The 20,253-nt window shown below is 35.4% G+C and overlaps 1 protein-coding gene and 2 non-coding genes across 3 annotated transcripts in view; all 3 read right to left on the bottom strand.

Annotated features, from left to right (window-relative positions):
• Nucleotides 1–20,253, bottom strand: part of LOC126911787 (uncharacterized) — a 154,459-nt gene that overhangs the window by 15,916 nt on the left and 118,290 nt on the right. The gene's annotated exons all lie outside the window — the stretch shown is intronic.
• LOC126911911 (5S ribosomal RNA) lies at nt 14,668–14,786 on the bottom strand. The gene has a single exon (XR_007706419.1). It is a non-coding gene; the product is annotated as a 5S ribosomal RNA (ribosomal RNA).
• On the bottom strand, nt 15,263–15,381 carry LOC118281289 (5S ribosomal RNA). Its single transcript, XR_004784209.2, has one exon. It is a non-coding gene; the product is annotated as a 5S ribosomal RNA (ribosomal RNA).

Raw genomic sequence — 20,253 nt, 5'->3', positions numbered from 1 at the left:
TTTAAGATGTTTTATTACTTTGGTTCTCATGGAATAATCGAAAAAATATATTATTATAAAGATTCTAATTTCTCAAATTGTCTTAAAAGACAATCGTATATTCATTCCCAGTGAGACTCGTTATACAAAATATTGTTCGAGTTGTATCGAAGGACAACCGTCAAGAAACTTCATTGTATTATTTTGTAAATCATCACTGTGGAAGAAAGTAATATCTACACCTCCGTTAAAAAGAGACAGCAATAACATAAATATTTCTGTCCTTGTCATTTTATACATGATGTCACTGACATGTCATTTGTTTTTTGTTAAACGTACATAATGGAAATTAGTCTTGTCTCTGTGCGACATGCGTCAAAATGTATGGGGAAGTAAGTTTTGTCATGATCTATATCTATACATATAATAAAATCGTAGAAAAGTGCTGTCTGTACATTAAAAATAAAAATAAAAAAAATAGCAGGGGTTATTGTTATGTCGATGTCGAACCCAAAAATGTAATTAACTTTTTTTTTGTCTGTTTGTCTGTTTATCTGTTTATCTGTTTGTCTGTTTGTCTGTTTGTCTGTGTGTCTATGCGCGCTAATCTCAGAAACGGCTGATCCGAGTTGGATGCGGTTTTCACGAATATATTATGGTATGCTTCAATTTACATTTAGTGTTTGTTTCATGTCAATCGGTTCATAAATAAAAAAATTATGTCAAATTAAAGAATCACGTCGAACACTATTCTATGCTTATACCATTAATCTCGGCCACTATTTGACGGATTTGGTTGAAATTTGGTACAGATATAGTTTAGAACCTTAGAAAGGACATGGGATAGTTTTATTTCAAAAATCAAAAAATAAAAATAGAAATAGACCGCGCTATGGTTTCGTTACATTCATTTGGTTGGGTATCGGCCGAGCGCTTCGGTACTATCGTAGAAAAAGTGTATTATCAGTCGTATGATTATTTGACTGTAGTGGTCCTGCTGTTTCGTATATTCTAAATAAATTGGTTTCGTTGTATTTGTCAATTAATAAGTTTATTTGTTGGGTTTTTCTGGTTTTCTGGTTAAATTATTTAACGTAGGTTTAGTTTGATATCGATTATTAGTAGTTACTGTAATTAGTTTTTTAATAAAATTGTAAGTCTAATTTATTAATTAATTAGATAGATTAGATTTAAGTCGTTTCTTTTAAATTATTTAGTTTAAGCTTGGTTATTATAGCATAGAGGATAGGTTGTAATATAATTTCTTTTTTAAATGTTATAAATTCGTAATTCGTAGCTTTCTTTAGTTTTAAGTTAGTTTTCATCTTAAGTTCGGAAAGATTATAATATTTCTTTACTTTAAGTCCATTTTTAATTTTTCAATGCCCTAAGTGAGTATACATCTATTAAATTCAAACGCAGAGCTCATTATGTTGATTTTTGAAGAGTTCCCTGGAATATCTTCTACGTCTCATTTTTGAAGAGATTCCGCGAGATTGGGAACTATGTGGTTAAAACCAAAAAATTGCCGGAAGTCACTATTCCACGCGAACGAAGTCGCGGGCAAAAGCTAGTTTTTTAATAAAGTGTTTGTGTCGATCTTTTCGCAAAATGTAAAGTACTAATGTACTCTAGTAGTTTTAACACAAACTTACTTTGTACTATGTAAAATATGTCCGAGTGAGGAGAGAACTGTGTAATGTTGATGTATCTTTTAAATAATACATATTTCATACCGACAGAATGCCCTGTAATGGCGAGTACATAAATGTATTCTAGAATTAGTATTTACAAGATGCAACAACTGAATGTTGTTTTATTTATATTTGTAGTAGTGGTAGTGTTAAGCCTTTGGGTGTGGGATCATACACGCCCATTAACTCGGCCCTGGGGGGAGTAGAGTCACCTTCTCTACTCTTCACTTGGGCAATTCCTGTCTGGCATCTTACACTTCAGTAGGCCGGAGTGTGTAGATGGCGAAGTTCAGCAGGGACCCAGTCCTGCGGGGTATAACGCGGAACCTGTGCCCAGGGTTACGGGTGAAGACCTCAACAAGTGGAGGCGCATCGCGAGAGCTACGATATTCAGGGAAATGCATTATTGTCAACCACGAGCATTCTGTCAAGAATGTACGACTGAGGAGGAGGATGCTGCTCTACGGTCGTTCTACACAAGATATCCTTTTCAATATTTCATGTGATATGAAATATGTATTAAGATAAAATAAATGATACATCGATTTATAACTGTCACCTCTCTATTATATTCGATCAACCTTGTATCGAAGACAACCGTCAAGAAACTCATTAATTCATGATCAACTCTTACAATGCTATGAAACACCTGAATAGAAGTTGTCCACTACGTCTGAGGCGAGAAACGGGCATGACTCCGCGTAAGGCCACGGGTCCGCTTTACCCAGTCTTCTTTGCCTCTTTCAACACGTTTTAAACTTGTTGAGCAGTCTATGAATTGTAAAAAAAACTTTATCATTCGATTCACAGAAAATGCGGTTGTTTCTCGATGTTTACCAAAGTTGTGTCGAAGACAACCGGCAAGAAACTATGTGATGTAAGAATAGGAATAGATGAGAGATATGTTCTGTTACTGAAGTTATCAAATGTAATGGTTTATTAAACGTTACCTTAAAGGTGTCAGATGAGATGTACGTAATCAGTATTTCCATGTATAGAGCTTGTATTGCTATAGACAGCTACTTACATGTTTCCTTTGTATTTACATAATGTGGATATTTTCTAAAGTTGTATAAAAGACAATCGTCAAGAAACTGTTCGCTACACAAAGACACGCAATCTGCATTTCATAAAATGACACTGACGTCAATATTGTTGCGTTGTGTGATGTAATGATTTCTTCATATTTGCGTAGGACGAATAATCTCAAAGCTGCATCGAAGGCAACCGTCAAGCAATGTGCTAGTGACAACCGCGCTTGTTCTAATTGTGTGCGTCGATATTTGTCGCGTGAATTATATTGTCTTTGTAAATGTTAACTTTTCTTCATCTATTGTTTTGCCAAATACACTTTAGCACTAAATTAATATCTTTGTATCCCAATACTAATGTATTCGTCAGTATTTCTCCATTCAGGAGCTTGTTCAGAACAAGCAACTGTTTCCCTGTATATGGCACCATTACAATGGTTCTCCACATATCCATGTTTCAAATGAATAATGATGATAATGAATTTATTAAAAGACTAGCTTTTGCCCGCGACTTCGTTCGCGTGGAATAGTAACTTCCGGCAAATTTTTGGTTTTAACCACATAGTTCCCGATCTCGCGGGATCTCTTCAAAAATGAGATGTGGAAGATATGCGGGATCTCTTCAAAAATGAGATGTGGAAGATATGCTGAAGGTTCAAAATTGGTTTACATCAAATAACCTAGTATTAAATGATAAAAAGACAAAATGTATTAGATTTGTTTTGCCAAATGTTAAGACTAACCAATGCGATGTATTATTAAATAGTCAGAAATTAGAATTTGTAAAAGAGACTACTTTCCTAGGAATCACTGTAGATGACAAATTGCAATGGGGTCCTCACATTACATCGCTAGCGGGACGATTCAGCTCTGCAGCTTATGCTGTCTGGAAGATCAGACAGCTAACTGACATAGACACGGCAAGACTAGTATACTTCAGTTACTTCCATAGCATCATGTCGTATGGTATTTTGCTGTGGGGACAGGCTGCTGATGTTGAGTCTATCTTTATCCTACAAAAGCGAGCCGTCAGAGCTATTTACAACCTAGGTCGTCGCGAATCTCTCAGAGAAAAGTTTAAGGAGATCAATATTATGACCGTTCCATGTCAATTTATTTATGAAAATCTTATGTATGTTAGAAAAAACCTACATTTGTTTGCGAAAGTATCTGACTCACGCATAGGACCCATTTAGTATTAGCATTTAATATTTTAGTTTTAAGTAAAATTTCCGTGGTGCTTGGCGACTGGGCTTCTCCCAGTTGTGCAGTCTCTTTTGTGCCTTAAGGCTTAAGTCATCCTGTCTCCTGCATTAAATTCACCGAGGGAAGTAGAAACTATCGTTTTCTTTTCTTTTCCTCTAATAACATCTTCTGATTTGTTTCGTTGCGGGATCCAAGACAGTCATTCATTTCCCTGGGACGCGCCGGACTTCAGTGTTCCGGTGTTTTCATGTTTGTATCTACTGTAGATCCTGGCTTACAGGAGTTGCAGCGGTATGGGAGGTTGTGGCGGGCTTGTCCCTCTAAAAAAAAAAAAAAAAAAAATGTATATTTAAAAAAAAAATTATAAACCTTAAACCTAAAGTAAAAAAAAAGCATAAATATCTGACATAAATATTGTTCCCTTTTAAACTAAATTAAGTTCTAAAATTTTAAGTATTTATGTTTAAAATTGTATAAAAATCCTACAAAATAATGTTTAATCTTTTGACTTTTTAATTTTTTGACTTCACTATCTCCATAGCTAATTTTAACATTACTTTCGTATTCTTTTTATATTGTCTAGCTCCGAGTTTTCTGCGGTTTTGTTTCATGTGAGCCATTTTGGCTCTAAAACAAAAGGTATTATTAAATACATTATAACTTATAATCCAGGATATTCACTATCATGCTGGGAAATTTAGGTATTCGAAAATGGTTACATACACACAAACAAGAAAAAAACATTTATTGCCAACCCTAACTGTAGGTAAAGTTGCCACAAAGCAGGCCGTGGCAACTTTACCTAACCTGTGTCAACATTACCGAAGCGATTATTTATCAATAAATTAAAGAAAAAGCAATTGCTGACATTACAACAGTAATCCCAACTATATTATACATACAAGATCAAAATTTCACTCACCTGTGACAAATAATTTAGGCTCTGTGAGTACAATTTAGGAACTACTAACTTTTAGCACATTTTCACGCATACATTGTGACGGCCAGTACTGGCATAATAGCAGTCTTACGTCTACGCAAAATATAGTAAATATTTCCTTTTAAAGTCTAAAAAATACTACTATTACAAAACAGAATTCTAGTGGGTAGATTTTTAGATAAATGAGTTTATACCGAATACCTATAGTATGGTAAAGTTGCCAAGGGTCTGGTAAAGTTGCCATAGTTTACCGGTACCGATCGGTAAATTTGCTTACGAGCCGTAGAATTTTGACATAAGCTCCATACAAAATGTGTCAAAATTCTACGGCTCGTAAGCAAATTTACCGATCGGTAAAGGTAATTCTACATCTCCATTAAAAAGAGACAACAATAACATAAATGTTTCTGTCCTTGTTGTTTCGGGTCTGACGTCACTGACATTTCATTTGTTTTTGTTAAGTATATTCATGATTTTTTATTAAACTGTTTTTGTCGATTCGCAAAATATAAAATACTAATGTACTCTAGTAGTTTAAAAAACAAACTTACTTTGTACTATGTAAAATATGTCCGAGTGAGGAGAGAACTGTGTAATGTTGATGTATCTTTTAAATAAAATATATTTCATACTGAAAAAATGCCCTGTAATGGCGAGTACATAAATGTATTCTAGAATTAGTATTTACAAGATACAACAACTGAATGTTGTTTTATTTGTATTTGTAGTAGTGGTAGTGTTAATTGCCTTTGGGCGTGGGATCATACACGCCCATTTACTCGGCCCTGGGGGGAGTAGAGTCACCTTCTCTACTCTTCACTTGGGCAATTCCTGTCTGGCGCGTCCATGTCGCGGGGGTGGGCATCTTACACTTCAGTAGGCCGGAGTGTGTAGATGGCGAAGTTCAGCAGGGACCCAGTCCTGCGGGGTATAACGCGGAACCCGTGCCCAGGGTTACGGGTGAAGACTTCAACAAGTGGAGGCACATCGCGAGAGCTACGATATCCAGGAAAATGCATCATTGTCAACCACGAGCATTCTGTCAAGAATGTACGACTGAGGAGGAGTATGCTGCTCTACGGTCGTTCTACACAAGATATCCTTTTCAGTATTTCATGTGATATGAAATATGTATTAAGATAAAATATGTGTTACATCGTAGAACAACCGTCAAGAAACTCATTGAATATCATGTGCTTTAACTAAAAGCTCTCAGTAGTGTCTCGTGTATGTGAGATATTGTAAGTCCCACAAGACGACTGACCTAGTCGGTATTTTCAAGTATATTGAATATACAAATTAATAAAGTATTATGGTAAATACTATAGTTCGGGTTTTCTGTGTCAACTTGGACGTGATATCAATCAACAAGTTCTACACTTAGAACTTAGATAGAAGACAACCGTCAAGAAACTCCTCGATGAAATACGTGTTACTGAAATGATTAAAACAGTAATGTCCCGCTAAAGTCAGCCTCCACTTCCAGTCGCTAGATGTGATGTAATGATTTCTTCATATTTGCGTAGGACGAATACTTCCAAAGTTGTATCGAAGACAACCGTCAAGCAATGTGCTAAGTTGTGTTTGTTCTAATTGTGTGCGTCGATATATGTCGTATGAATTATATTGTCTTTATCTATGATTAGGCAATGAAGAGGTGTTGTCTATGTTTCAATTTAACACAGTTAAAAGTGTTCTTAATGCATTTTTGTGTGAATATATGAACACGATATATATTAGCACGCCATTAAAGTACTACTTCCATGTGTCCAGTATAACCATGTATTGTGTAATTTGTAAACATTTAATGTAATATAGAACATATTTCTGTACTATTTGTATTCCATGTCTCATGGTCCGCTACAAATAAATATTTCCTACACATTTCATGACTGAAATGTCGTAAAAGAGTTCTGTGAAGGACAACCGTCAAGAAACTTCTTCGTACTCTATCAAATGTAAGCAGAGTTAAAATATTTTCCTGTATTTCAACTGCGATTCCTCTACTTGTATCGACTGCCGCTGTCGGTTCTATGTGTATTTGGTACGATATAACAATATACAATTATGTTGGGAACCATTCTAATGAATCCAATGAATTAGTTATACACTCCACGTGTCATGAAGAGGTTGTTCTATGTGGACAATATTTGAGGGACATGCGAAGGTGTCCGAGTTCCCCACTTACAACTATTTGTCGTCCAACGCAGCCATTGCTATCAATATTTGAACTGATAAACAAATGTACATTAAACATCTTCTTAGTATCTTAGTATCGTGTAACTTGTATCGAAGACAACCGTCAAGAAACTCTTTGGTCAGTCTCGAAGTTGAATCAGATTGTTAAGTTTCTTTTGTGATCCTCCTTCATCCTTTAATTGCAGTGGCTTGTTCTTATAAATATATCATCTTTCCATGAAATGTGCATGAAACGTATTTATAACTTTACACATCAGTCAAACGTGACAATATTGTGTCCATGAATGTGGTACAATCAGTGTTCCATAAGAATACTGGTATCGTCTTATTCTGGGACCTCAAGAGGAGATGTAAAACTATAATTTCTCCACTTACAACTGTTTCTCGTTCTACGTGGTCATTGTATATTTCTCACGAATTAAACATTATTACCAATATAGTTAGTGTAAATAAGTTACCAATACAATATATCAATGTTCTACCAGCAAGTTCAGTGCACGCGGTGTGTGCTTGTTCTAGCTGTGTGTGTCTACTTGTATTTAGTTTTCGCCCATAAACGTGACATGACGTCACCTCTGTACAACTCAATGTACCTACGGAATCTTACACAATTGCATTAATTATGTAATCTTATACATATATATAAGATAAACATGGAGTATTTTGTACGTGGTCGTCCTTTATGGAACATAATAATATGAACTTTTTCTACATTTGATAATCTTAAAGTTAAACAATAATGTTTCAACAGATGTTGCCTACATTTGTGTAGACATGAGACTTACCTAGTCAGTATTCCTCAGTGGTGTGTAGCCACATACACAGCTAGGTACTATATGTTCTGTCAACGTTGTATCGAAGACAACCGTCAAGAAACTTGTCAAATTTCGAAAAACAAAACAAAAACTTCAGACGTAGTCGTCTTCTGTCCACTCCTACATTTGAAAACATTTCAAAATTTCTATAGTGATGGTAAACATCGATGATTATATAATTGTAATTTCTGTGAACATACAAGTATTTGTAGTTATACGTGGTGTTCCAACATTATGTATCCAGTATTTTATGTGATAGACACATGTAATAATTGAATATTGAGAGTTCCGCGGTATTATTAAATGTACTATGTACAACTTCCAATGTCGCATTCTGCTGCAATGGAACTTAATGCATAAAGTATATATCGAAGTTATTTCGAAGACAACCGTCAAGAAACTCATTCGATAGTTTATGTCATCAAAAAGTTCAGCTCATTACTAGAGCGGTTTCTTAACATTTCATGTCTCAGAAGGCGGCACTACATTCAGGCGCTCGATGTCACGCTGTGCGCGTCGATATTTGGTACGAAAATATTACTGACTGCAACTATATCTAATGTTCTATGAGTGTTGCACGTTAGCTTGTGTCGTAGACAACCGTCAAGAAACTACAAATACATTCGTAACATCTTTGTACTTCATACATATTTGTAACTTCCTACTTATTTAAAGTTATTCTTCTTCTTTTTTTTCAACTACTTCTTCTCATAAAAAATATTGTTTACTTCGTGCGACATATTTGTCGCGTTGTATTGGAGAACAACCGTCAAGAAACTTGACAACTAATGAAAAGCAAAAACGCTTATCCCAATCATCTCTACTGTCCAGATCCAGGTTTAAACACATTTTAATGATTTAAAGTGATCATTCACATTGAATATTTCTCAGATGTTTACAAGGCATTTGCCATCCGTTCAGTATTTCCAAGTAGCTTGTTATATGATGTACAGCTACTTACATATGTAATGGCCAGCTAAGTATTTTATGATTAAAATGTTTATATTACATGTTTATCGGAGAACAACCGCCAAGAAACTAGTTGAGAAAGCATTTTTTCCAAGTCTGTATGTATTCTTCTCTTGTGAATTGTCATTCTTTAATTCTGTGTGTATATCAGAATATGAGATGAACAACGATTTCCCCACTTATGAAGGCATGTATGTACTCGTCTGAAGTGGAGTATACATAATGTTGCTATTTGTTACATTTAATGTTACAGATGCCAATCGTCTTTTCTGTGTTAACTTTAACGCGATATATGTAAATCAACAATTTCCACACTTGGTACCATTTGTCGTTCCACATGATTATTTTTATCAATATTTAAACTGATAATGAAACATACATTACATTTTGAAAGTTCCACGTCAGACTAACCCTAATAATAGTTTGCAGTCTCAAATGTTTCCTACGTATTTAAATAATACGAAACTTTACAAGTTGTATCGAAGACAACCGTCAAGAAACTAGTTCTCGTCAACTGGAGTACCTAAAAATGCCAAACTTTGTTGGCTGCTATTGTCATGAATTATATTCTGACTTATTAAATGATTCTTCTCTATGGGCTCTTTATTAAAAAAAAAAGAGATGGAACACTAATATTTATGATATAAAATTTGTGTAGTTCATATAATGAAACTGTTATGCTCAGTGAGTCTGTAAGTTTGTATCGAAGACAACCATTAACAAACTCTTTAAATAAACTACATTGTAGGGTTAATTGTATTTTCCCTCATTTCATGATTGAAATATTGTAAAAGGGTTGTATCGAAGACAACTATCAAGAAACTTCATTGTATTGTTATGTAAATCATCATTAAAAGAAAAAAAGTTGTATCTTTATTAACCGACTTCAAAAAAAGAAGGAGGTTCTCAATTCAACCGTATTTTTTTTTTTTTTATGTATGTTAATCGATATCTCCGTCAGTTATAGACCGATTTGAGAAATTCTTTTTGTGTTTGAAAGAGTACGATGTCAGTGTGGTCCCATTTTTTTTAATGTCTGACCATAATTTTCATTCAAAACAGACAAATATGAAATGAATGCGTCTGTCTTTGTCATTTCGGGTCTGACGTCACTGACATGTCAATTGTTTTTTGTACATAATGGAAATTAGTCTTGTCTCTGTGTGACATGCGCCAAAATGTATGGGAAAGTAAGTTTTCTTCATAAAAATATTTGTCATGATTTTTTAGTAAAGTGGTTCTGTCGATCTTTTCACAAAATATAAAGTACTAATGTACACAACGTTACTTTGTACTATGTAAAATATGTCCGAGTGAGGAGAGAACTGTGTAATGTTGATGTATCTTTTAAATAAAATATATTATTTCATACAGACAACATGCCCTGTAATGGCGAGTTCATAAATGTATTCTAGAATTAGTATTTACAAGATACAACAACTGAATGTTGTTTTATTTATATTTGTAGTAGTGGTAGTATTAAGCCTTTGGGTGTGGGATCATACACGCCCATTAACTCGGCCCTGGGGGAGTAGAGTCACCTTCTCTACTCTTCACTTGGGCAATTCCTGTCTGGCGCGTCCATGTCGCGGGGGTGGGCATCTTACACTTCAGTAGGCCGGAGTGTGTAGATGGCGAAGTTCAGCAGGGACCCAGTCCTGCGGGGTATAACGCGGAACCCGTGCCCAGGGTTACGGGTAAAGACCTCAACAAGTGGAGGCACATCGCGAGAGCTACGATATCCAGGGAAAATGCATCATTGTCAACCACGAGCATTCTGTCAAGAATGTACGACTGAGGAGGAGGATGCTGCTCTACGGTCGTTCTACACAAGATATCCTTTTCAGTATTTCATGTGACATGAAATATGTATTAAGATAAAATATATGTTACATCGAAGAAGAACCGTGTGCTATGATGGTTACAGAATGACTTTAAATGTCATTATACATTGACGTTACATTACAAGAAATCAAAGTTGTATGTTTTATAACAACTATAAGTGTAACTGTAAAATATATTTGTTGCTTGCAAGCACACAATTGAACATATAGAGTTCCATAGAAGGACAACTGTCAACAAACTGTATTGTGCTATGAATAATATTGTGATGTAATTGTTCCACGCGGAGACAGACAGAGTCTGCTTCCAGTCGCTACTTGATGAGATGTAAGGATTCATTCGCATTCGCACAATACGAATATCTTCATAGTTGTGTCAAACACAAGACAACTGTCAAGAGGCTGGTGACGATGTGCCGTCAACCGCTTGTTCTAATGTGTGCGTCGATATATGTCGCGTGAATTATATTGTCTTTATACCTAAATTTTGCACTCGTCTCAGTGTTGTATAAATCGGTGCGGAAATAAACATCAGTGTCTCTGGTTATGACGTCATTAAACGTCCCACGTCTCACTTCCAATGCCACATGCAGGTGTGATGAGACTTATTGTACGAGTGGAGTCACTCGTGTGCTCTGTTTACTACGACAAGTGCTAACGTTAGTACAACGTCTAGTACAATGTTCTACCAGCAAGTTCAGTGCACGGGGTGTGTGCTTGTTCTAGCTGTGTGTGTCGATGTTTGCAATGTTTGCGCATGCCTTCTTTTAATTCTCTATAAGTCAGCTAATGTCGTTCTACTAGTACGTGTAAGCTACGCCATTAAAGTCCTCATTCCGGAATATCCATGAGTAATATCTCAACATTTCATGTAATACAGTAATATGTATCGAAAGACAACTATCAAGAAACTTATAGAGTGATTATGAGTGTACTTAAGTTTCCCCTCTTGTTTTGTTACCATCCGACTACACAAAGATCATTTATGTCTATATAATAAAAAATGTCGTTTCACGTGGTCATTCCTATCAATATTTTATGTTTAACTGATAATGAAATATACAAGTTCCACGGATGTTTCAGACTGACATGACCTAGTCAGTACCTGCAATTAGTTTGCAGTCTCAAATGTTTCCTACGTATTTAAATAATACGAAACTTTACAAGTTGTGTCGAAGACAACCGTCAACTGGAGTACCTAAATTGTCTCCAATATTACCATTCTCCTCCGCAGTTTCAATGATACTTGTCTATTTATTATGGTTGTAATTATTGACTCCTTGGTATTTACTTAATGTTCAGCAGTTCTTACAATGCAGTGTTCCCGTTTACTGACAGCTCCGATATAGCTGATGGCGATTGCTTCTGCCTCGAGTGTATAGAGTACAGTTTCATTACTTGTTGCTGTTGTACCACTGTGCAACAAGTCAGTTTAGTACACGGGGAGTCTGCTAGTTCTAGCTGTGTGTGTCGATGTTTGAAAGTATTGACTGGGTGTAATTTTAATTTCTATACCTTTCATTGGGTCGTCTCAGTATAAGAAGAGGTTAGGCACATATCGATATATAAATAAGTACTTTGCCTCAGAGGCTTCAAGATATTTGTATTTCCCTCTCAGTATCATTGCTCGGAGTTGTTTAACAATTACTCGTACAATGAGTATTGTGTGCGCTTTGAGTATTTTCTAAGATTAAATAATGTTTCATGTCTTAGAAGGAAGCACTACATTCAGGCACCAGAGGTGTTAGTTAAGAATAAATGATATAAAATGAAATGAAATCTATAACAATTACATAATGTGTCAGTATTTCTAAACAGTTGGTAGTTAACTGCCACTTACAAAATAATATGTTACTTTCGTGTTCATATAATACGAATATTGTCTAAAGTTGTATCGAATACAACCATCAAGAAACACAATTGTCCCTTATGTTGTATTGTAGGTAGTGGGTACATCCTCATCTTGAAAACTTGCCTGTTCTCGTCCACTGCTGGGCGTGGGCCTCTCCAATGGTACGCCACTGAGCTCGATCTTCAGCTCTACGCATCCAACCACTACCAGCCATCGGTGCGGATATCGTCACTCCACCTAGCTGGAGGGCGCCCTACACTACGCTTGCCTACACGCGGTCTCCACTCTAGAACACGTTTACCCCAACGGTCATCGGTTCCTCGACAAATGTGACCGGCCCACTGCCACTCCAGCTTGCTACATGTAACTCCGGGTGTGGTGATGTTACTTTATGTCGCTGTGTGAGCGACTTACAGCACATATTTCCCAGAGGTCATTGACCTTTCAATTGTCAATATTAAATGTTGTCTAGAAATGTGTAAACTCGATGGATTGTTTATATTCCTTGTCTCCTACACACCCAGCACCTGATGACACTCACCCAGTCGTTGTCTGTATGTGGTCTGTACTCACACAATTATATATTATTTCAATGTTTCCTTCGTATGTACTTACTATGTATTCCAAAGTTGTATCGAATATAACCGATGGTGACTGCCGATGATTCAACATGTGTGTTTGTTCTAATTGTGTGCGTCGATATTTGTCGCCTGAATTATATTGTGGTTTAATCAATAACTCATTTTGATAATATTTTTGGCAATATACCAGTATAGTACTTAAAATACATTTGTATGTGGGGATATAGGATGACAGTCAAAGTGGTCATTGTACCTGGAGCATTTCTATTGAAATGTTTAATATTTAATGGAATGTATAAATATACGTTCCTATGTGTAAACGGTCTTGTAAACGGCTACTGACTAACGTGTCCGTCGCATTAATTAACATTATGTCGAGCAACTTGTGCAGTTCATGTAATGAAACTGTTACGCTCAGTGAGTCTGTAAGTTTGTATCGAAGACAACCGTCAAGAAACTCGTTTATTCTACTAAAGTATGTCGTTTTCCCTCGGTAATAGGTGATCTTTACTGTTCAGGGTATCGTCTGATGGATACCTTGAATTAATATTTATTAGTAACGGTATTAGAAATGTTAGAACGATGGTAATAATTATTAAAATAATACTAATCATAATTTAGGGATACATGCCCATTAAAGTCTCTCTAAGAACGCCTTGAAGTATTATAAACAAGAATTTCCCAACTTAGAACCAGTTGAGGTTATATACAACGTATAACTATTCCACAATGATGTCAATTTCAATGTTGATAAAAAAAAAATAATTATATTCCATGTCGTAAAGACATTCAAGCATACAATTGTATCGAAGACAACCGACAAGAAACTCTTTGGTCAGTCTAGCAGTAAACCTGCTATTGTTTCTCTTTCGACGGCTGTTTAGTTGCAATGACTTGTAGTGACAAAACTATCAGCTTTCCATGAAATTGCCTGCAGCTAATTTGGAGTTTTATACGTCAATCAAGACAACCGTCAAGAAACTACAAATACATTCGTGACATCTTTATATAAACATGTTACATAGCTGTACATATACGCAGAGAATGTATACAAATACGAATATTCAGACTACAAGAATATTTGTAACTTCCCACTTATTATTAACGATGTACCGTATTATTAACAATGTACCGTCCGCCGTGCTTGTTCTAATGTGTGCGTCGATATATGTCGTATGAATTATATTGTCTTTATCGTGGTGTCTGTTTGAAATTAAACATCAGTTTCTCTGTAAACATGAGTGTCTCTGGTTATGACGTCATTAAACGTTCCACGTCTCACTTCCAATGCACATGCAGGTGTGATGAGACTTATTGTATCTGTATTTTTTTTTTTGAAATTTTCATATTTTTGACTCTGTTCTAAGGAGTGACGAATGTCTATAAATAATTCTAAGACTTGGTTAGTGGAAGGTTGGTTGAATAAATACATCAAAACATAACTTAAAAAAAACTAATGTTCTTTAAAAAAAATACTAAAGTAGAGTTTTGAGTAAAACGGCAAAAGGCTATGTTCTTTAAAAAAAATACTAAAGTAGAGTTTTGAGTAAAACGGCAAAAGGCTAACGTCACGCGGTATTCCCAGGCGGTCACCCATCCAAGTACTAACCGCGCCCGATGTTGCTTAACTTCGGTGATCGGACGAGAACCGGTGCTTTCAACATGGTATGGACGTTGGCGAATGCTGAGCTAAAATTAATCTTCAGTACAATATTTGGTGAATCAAGGTCATATTTTTTTATAACTGCTAGGTGTTTATTTATAGATTGTATTGATATCGACACATACCGCACATTGTTAGATATTGTTATCTACGATAGAGTTTTCAGGACCTTTATATTTTATTAAAAATCTTATATTTGTTCCTTAAAATTCAAAGAGTAGATAGAGGATTTTGGATTTCTAGGTGTAGATGTTTTTTGGTTAATTAATATTTTATGTGCCTTTACTAAATACATATAATGCGTTTAATTTTATAATCTATTTTATTACCATAAAAAGTTACTTGAAATAATATTTTATGACTTCACAAGTTCACAGTTAATTTTTTGGCTATCCAACGTGTCGTGAATTTATTTCTAAATTCTGCACACCAAAAAATTTACTTCAAATAAAGTGTTTTTGAACAAAACTACAGCGAATAGAAATAGCAAAAGGCTAACGTCCCGCGGTATTCCCAGGCGGTCACCCATCCAAGTACTAACCGCGCCCGATGTTGCTTAACTTCGGTGATCGGACGAGAACCGGTGCTTTCAACATGGTATGGACGTTGGCGAATGGCAATCTGAAATTATTCTTCAGTACAATATTTTACTACAATACCGTAGTATTTTTTGTAACCAACCGGTGTGGTGACTCAACAATTTATTTTTAGAACATGCTTATCGATGCGTGTGTACTCTTTATATCTACGATTTGTATGGCGACACCATTGTACTAATCGTATTTTGACTAGAATAGCCGATGTTACGGCATTTTTTATTGTATAGTGTGGCCTTAACTGGTATATTTTAGTTTTTAAGTTATCTTTTTTTTTCCTTTACTGTTTGTTCTTTTTGTATTTTGTATTTTGTATTCTTTTTATTTGTACTATTTGTATTTTATGGTTTTATTATTTTTTGCCGAATTTAATTTGGTATTATAATATGAAATGTATAACGCTTTGGTGTAATAACTGTAATGTTATACTATTTTACTTTGAATAAATAAATAAATAACTATTTCTTGGCTATTTTGAGCTTTGTTATTAAGATATTGAGTTTTTAGAGAAAGTAAAAGAGGATCCAGTCGCGGGAGTGGTATCTCAGTACTGCGTTTACATTGAAAGTCTGTACACAATAATTAAATAGGCTTTCAATTCATTCCATTTTATGTCTAAAAATGTAAACCATAATCATTTCAAAATGGTATAAATGTTAATTTATAATTCGTTATTTACAGTTACAATAATATCATGTTTGTCAACAATCTATGAAACCTAGAAGATAACATTTTAAATACGACCTAGATTATAATAAGAACAAACATTTAAAATCTATGTCCCCTACTTACCGATCCGTAAAAAAAAACACAAAATTCACAAAATAGAACAAATATAAGAATACTGTAGTGTAAACAATAAATGAAACTTAACTTAAAAAAAAAAGATACAACAACTGAATGTTGTTTTATTTATATTTGTAGTAGTGGTAGTGTTAAGCCTTTGGGTGTGGGATCATACACGCCCATTAACTCGGCCCTGGGGGGAGTAGAGTCACCTTCTCTACTCTTCACTTGGGCAATTCCTGTCTGGCGCGTCCATGTCGCGGGGGTGGGCATCTTACACTTCAGTAGGCCGGAGTGTGTAGATGGCGAAGTTCAGCAGGGACCCAGTCCTGCGGGGTATAACGCGGAACCCGTGCCCAGGGTTACGGGTGAAGACCGCAACAAGTGGAGGCACATCGCGAGAGCTACGATATCCAGGGAAAATGCATCATTGTCAACCACGAGCATTCTGTCAAGAATGTACGACTGAGGAGGAGGATACTGCTCTACGGTCGTTCTACACAAGATATCCTTTTCAGTATTTAGAAATACATTGAGATATGTACTTAATGTTTAATGTATGTGAAACGTTTAGAATCGTATCTATATTGAGTTCTATCGAGGAACAACTGTCAAGAAACTCTGCTGTCTTAGAAATGTGGTGTTGTAATGTTTTCCAAGGGTTAATGAGAAAGCCACATATGTATTTCTAACATATTTAATGATCAAAATTTCGTCTAAAAGTTGTATTGAAGAACAATTATAAAGAAACCACAACCGATGATTCGTGCTTGTTCTAATTGTGTGCGTCGATATTTGTCGCGTGAATTATATTGTCTTTATCTATGTCTAAATCTACATATAGTTCAGTGAATACTTAAACTGATAATGAAACATACATTACATTTTGAAAGTTCCACGTCAGACTGACCCTAATAATAGTTTGCAGTCTCAAATGTATTTAAATAATACGAAACTTTACAAGTTGTATCGAAGACAACCATCAAGAAACTTAATATAATCTTTGAAATGTAAAAATAGATCTGCCTGTGGTTCATTACCATTAGAACCTGTGCATTGTTCCATGTCTCAGAGACAATATTACTGACTGCTACTATGGCAAATGTTCACTATATACGGACTTGTGTGTGTGTCGATATATGTCGTATGAATTATATTGTCTGTATTGTTTCGTCGTCTATGTCATATCTTGGGTTCCAAAGCCGGTCCTGATAAAATGTTTGACATACGAGATACATCGGTCATCATTTCTAAGAACGTCTTGATGCGATATACGTACAACGACAATTTCCCCACTTAGAACGATACTAAAGTGGTCGTTATGCACAGAATATCTATATTCCAACTCTCAATATTTCATGTGTGTAATATGAAAATTAGGTCTCTGTCAAAGACAACCGTCAAGAAACGTTTTGTATTGCCATTATATACGTACAGCAACATTATTCCGAACAGGATTATAGTTATGAAGCATTCCCCGTCTTGTCTTTGTCGTTATTACGTGCGACATAAAAATATTGTATTTATTAAAGTTGTAGCGAAGACAACCAGTAAGAAACGTTGAGTAGTGTAGCGACAGACTAGTTTGTTCTAGTTGTGTGCGTCGATGTTTGTCGCGTGAATTATATTGTCTTATCTATGTAATAAGTTTTTGTTTTAATTTAGCCCAGTTCGTCCAATTGATATTCATATTCAATTAATAAATACCAATATTAATATATTGTGAAAAATCAACTGTTTCCCCAAACGTTGGAACTCCAATGAATTTGTTCAACGAGGCCCATATCACATATATGGTGCCCGATGAGGTTGACTCAATCAGTATTTTCAAGTAATATTCTCCCCTTGTTTCGTAATTGATATATTATACAAGCGTTGTATCGAAGACAACCGTCAAGAAACACAGAGAGTATAAAGTGAACGTATGATTACCGTTTCATTTCTAGTTATAGCGGTAACTCAGTATGTGAAGTACTACGGCGTAGCTCTACCGCGTAGCAGACAGAGCTACGAGATGTGGGCGGGGCGTGCCTGCGTAGCAGACGTGTCTCGTAGTAGAGGCATGCGTTTAAAGCAAGCGTCGAGCGCAGAGTAAAATACTGGAAATCCAATGCATTTCTTAAATATTCCCTAGTAAAGTAAAGAAGTGAAGTACTCTAATGAACCTTATTTCTCAGTGATGTCTTTTCCGGAATATCCATGTGTAATATCTCAACATTTCATGTAATACAGTAATATGTATCAAAAGACAACTATCAAGAAACTTATTGAGTGATCTAAATATTATACGATCTTTATATGTATAAGGGAGCTACCGAATATAAAGTAAACTTGTGCAGCTAATGCAACTTCTTTTGTTATTGTCTGTGAACATCTCAACACGGTATGGATCAATTATTTTATACTCACTTGTGTAGACATGAGACTTACCTAGTCAGTATTCCACAGTGGTGTGTAGCCACATACACAGCTAGGTACTATATGTTCTGTCAACGTTGTATCGAAGACAACCGTCAAGAAACGTACTGGGTGGACTGTGACGTCATAAAGTATAATATTTGGGGTGTGTTGTGTCCCGGCTAGTATAAACTTAGTACATACATATATCTCTCTTGTCTCTTGAACTACATTCTTGTTTGTATGTGTCGTGTTGAAGTGCTGTTTCTACGTGGAATATGTAAATATTTTCCTACGTATGTATGTACATTGTGCAGCTACTGACTGATGTATCTCACGTAATGTATTCTATGATTAAAGTATTGTATAATACGTAAAACGTAATTTATTATACGTTAAAGTATTGTATAAGAGTTCTATCGAAGAACAAACATCAAGAAACTAACTTGTCTTGGAATGGAATGATCTCGTTATTCATAATTACAGTGGCACTGAAGACTTCCATAATGATTCCTTGTTATTAGACGACTGGGGAGACATCCTTAGTCAATATAAAAAAAACTGAAACTTATTGTCGGTATTTGTCGTGTGTCTATGTCATGTCTTAAGGGTTTGCCCCTCTCCTGTTTTGCAGAATGAGTATTTCCAAGTAGCTTGTAATCTGATAAATGGCTACTTATAAAATGTTTCCTATACAATAAATTTTTTATAATAATTCCTTCAAAAGAAGGTAAGAAACTCGTATCTAGACGTAAATTTAATACGTTTGGAAGATATAGGTAGACGATCAAATATTTATGTTCGATCAACCTTGTATCGAAGACAACCGTCAAGAAACTCATTAGTTCGTGAAGCTAGCACTAGCAGATAAGTTAAATTCTTCAGTCATCATCATGCTACCGGTATTAACTGTAAAACAAATGGTTTTTCTTAATATGATGACTGCCTCGTTGGTAGAGTAGTCGCAAGTGCGACTGCTGGAGAAGGGGTCTCGATTCCCGGGTCGGTCAAAGAACAACTGAGCTTTTTTCGGTTTTTCGAAAATTTCCCAGCAGTTGCACGAAGTCTGGAATTGTGCCCACTATATGGCAATAGGCTCACCCCCTATTACATGGGACTTATAACACAAATGGTGAAGAGTGGGTGTATTTTGTATAGGTAAGGGCATTACATGACGTAATGTGCATCTCTGCTTACTCTGATTAAAGCCGTGATGTTGCGTATTATTACGTTCAATCAAAGAACAACCGTCAAGAAACTCGTGTCTGGAAACTTCTATTGCAATTTTTATTCCGCAAGTTTTGTTGCTTAGAACTAACTGTTCTACATGTAGAAGTGTTTCTCAGTGACTTCTATTTTATATTATTTATAAACATGTGAATTAATGTTGAAAACGTAACAATATTTAGTTACTCAGTATTTCCAAGTAGTTTATAGTCTCACAAACAACTACTCTTTAGTATTTCTCACTTATGTTTAAAACATAAGAATTGTGTTGAAGACAACCATTAAGAAACTCTTTAAATAATCTACATTGTAGGGTTACTTGTATTTTCCCTCATTTCATGATTAAAATATTTTAAAAGAGTTGTATCGAAGACAACTATCAAGAAACTTCATTGTATTGTTATGTAAATCATCGCTAGAGACTAAAGGTAATTCTACATCTCCATTAAAAAGAGACAACAATAACATGAATGTTTC

This window comes from Spodoptera frugiperda, chromosome 19, assembly GCF_023101765.2.
Source record: "Spodoptera frugiperda isolate SF20-4 chromosome 19, AGI-APGP_CSIRO_Sfru_2.0, whole genome shotgun sequence".
NCBI classification, from domain to species: Eukaryota; Metazoa; Arthropoda; class Insecta; order Lepidoptera; family Noctuidae; genus Spodoptera; species Spodoptera frugiperda.
Note: the sequence above shows the minus strand (reverse complement) of the source record. Positions and strands in the feature narration are given on the sequence as shown.